The sequence below is a fragment of the Pan paniscus genome, chromosome Y (genome assembly GCF_029289425.2).
Source record: "Pan paniscus chromosome Y, NHGRI_mPanPan1-v2.0_pri, whole genome shotgun sequence".
Classification (NCBI taxonomy): Eukaryota; Metazoa; Chordata; class Mammalia; order Primates; family Hominidae; genus Pan; species Pan paniscus.
The window spans coordinates 41,926,782-41,929,295 of record NC_073273.2 but is presented as its reverse complement, the minus strand read 5'-3'; the positions used below and the strand labels follow the sequence as shown (position 1 = coordinate 41,929,295).

General features: G+C 36.1%; 1 non-coding gene across 1 annotated transcript; it reads left to right on the top strand.

The window, feature by feature from the left end:
- The first annotated feature begins 549 nt into the window (after positions 1 to 549).
- On the top strand, positions 550 to 681 carry LOC129395793 (small nucleolar RNA SNORA20). Its single transcript, XR_008623007.1, has one exon. It is a non-coding gene; the product is annotated as a small nucleolar RNA SNORA20 (small nucleolar RNA).
- Positions 682 to 2,514: the final 1,833 nt, after the last annotated feature.

The following is a 2,514-nucleotide window of genomic DNA, read 5'->3' as shown; positions in this document are numbered from 1 at the left end:
AGCAGCCTGAATGAACTGAGACATACTGGGTCTGTCTATGTCAACTAGAGGACAATACCTCTCAGAATTTTAGCTTTTTAAAATCATAGCAAAGGAAAAAATATATATACATTTTAGTGATCATAGAAATTTTTCTGGTAATCTCACCTAGAAAGTCAGCATAAAGCCTACTCCTTCATTTGTCCACTGAATTTATACACCATTGCAATCACTTTAGGATTAAAGTGGATCTATTGTGTTTAGCTGAAACAGGAACAGAAAACAGTCTTCTGAAGATGAATGCAAAGATCAGAACTTATCCAAAAGTGTGCCAAGGATTCCAGAAGTTGTAGTAATGAACACAGTAAGGTGAATACAGAGGGATTAAATATTGATGGGTTAAATAAGAGTGATTATTACTAGAACTAGGAAACATGTGAGAGACATGCAATTACAAAACAGTGGATAAAAGAAAGATTTTTTATCAAATAGTGCCAGGATACTAGGGAAAAAAAAATTTCACTCCATAAAAATTCACTTCCAGAGAGATCTTAAAAATTGATCTTGTGCCTTCCCGTTTATTTGCTGGTATAATCATACAATGATATGAGCAGTTATACTCTTTGGAAAAAATAATATTGGGCCATTGTAAATTGATATGAAGTAAGTATTTTCATATCTTCTGTAATGGACTAGATGTTGCTTTTGGGAGAAAAAGAAAAGCAAGTAAAAAGATATATCTTGTGTAAAATAAAACCTTAAAATATTAGAAAAAGAATGTAGAATATATTGATGACATCAAATTAAATGAATTTATATATATATATAATTTTTTTTTTAAGACACAGGGTCTGGCTGTGTTGCCCAGAGTGGAGTACAGTAGCACAGTCATGACTCCCTGCAGCCTCCACTTCTTGGGCTCAAGTGAGCCTCCCATCTCAGCCTCCCCATAGCTGGGACTACAGACGTGAGCAACTGTACCCAGCCAAATATTTATTAAATAAAGAATAAAAATAAATATAAAATAAGTAAAGACAATGATTAAGTTTTCACATTAAAACTTTAAATACTCTTCATTAACAGTTGATATATGCATAAAAAATTTAGGCTTCTATATGTCCCAGATTGCTGAGAAATACTACTGTATCCTGTCACTTTCCAATGTATTTCTATTTGGGGTATAAATAGCTTATTAACCTAAACATAAAAATCAAAAGATAAATATGTGAAATACATTATATTCTTCAAAACTCAATTTTAAAAAACCATAAAATATTATTTGAGTTTCAATACTATATTGAAGACAATAAAATATTTACGGCCAACAAACAAAATATAATCAATCTCATCTGTACCTTGAAAAATAAAACTAAAGTTTAAAACCTTACCATTTTATACCTGTGAGATTGCACGTATTTAGCAATCTGACAACAGGTATGAAGTCTACCTAGAGGAGAACATCAACTCACATACTATGAATCAGAGTGTGTTTTATTGTATTATCTTTGTAGAACAATTTGGAATTAATTATCTGAAAAGTAAAATATACATCATAAACTCATTCTTTTGCCTTCTGGCTATATTTCCTAAAGATACATGTAGGATTATATTTTTATCGACATTGTTGATGAGAGCATTAAAATGGGTAGAACTCACCTCGTAACCATCTGAAAAGTTCTTCCAGCCCACTGCATAAAGAAAGGTCATGTCTTTGTAGTTGAGAAAGAGTTTAATAAACATGAGGCTGGCCATGCCACGTGAGATGTGGAGTTCTATGCAAATCGTCACATTCAAAGCACCTAAGTTAGGTGTTTTTCAAAGGCAGTTTGGGGGAATAGGTGGGGGTGGCCAGGTAACATGTGCGTGCTGCTGATTGGATGGGGTGGAGATGAAATCATAGGGCGTTGAGGCTGTCCTCCTGCTGGACCAAATTACCTCTGGGTGGGAACTCAGAAGTAGGGTTGTTGATCCATATGGAGTTATGAGTGTCTAGCATGCAAAAAACCAAGAAAGATATCTTAAAAGGCCAATCTGCAGTAGCGTTTTATTTGCAGGAGTAATTGGAGAAGTTGCATATCTTATGACCTGTGAAATAACAGCTGACAATCTTTTGTCTGCAGGAGTCAATCTTCTCTCCTCTTCCCAGGCTGATGGCCTCCCATCAGCTTTACAAAAGTGTGTTTGGGGCAAGACCTATTATCATTTAAATTGTAGCCTAGTCTGGGTGCTGTGGCTCACTCCTGTAATCCCAGCACTCAGGGAGACGGAGGCAGGCCGATCATGAGGTCAAGACATCGAGACAATTATGCCCAACATGGTGAAATCTCATATCTACTAAAAATACAAAAATTAGCTGGGCTTGATGGTGCATGCCTGTAGTCCCAGCTGCTCAGGGGGCTGAGGCACAAGAATCACTTGAACCCAGGCGGCGGAGTTTGCAGTAAGTCAATATTGCACCACTGCACTCCAGCCAGGTGACAGAGCAAAACTCTGTCTCAAGCAAAAAAAAACAAAATTGTAGCCTAAATGTCTTCC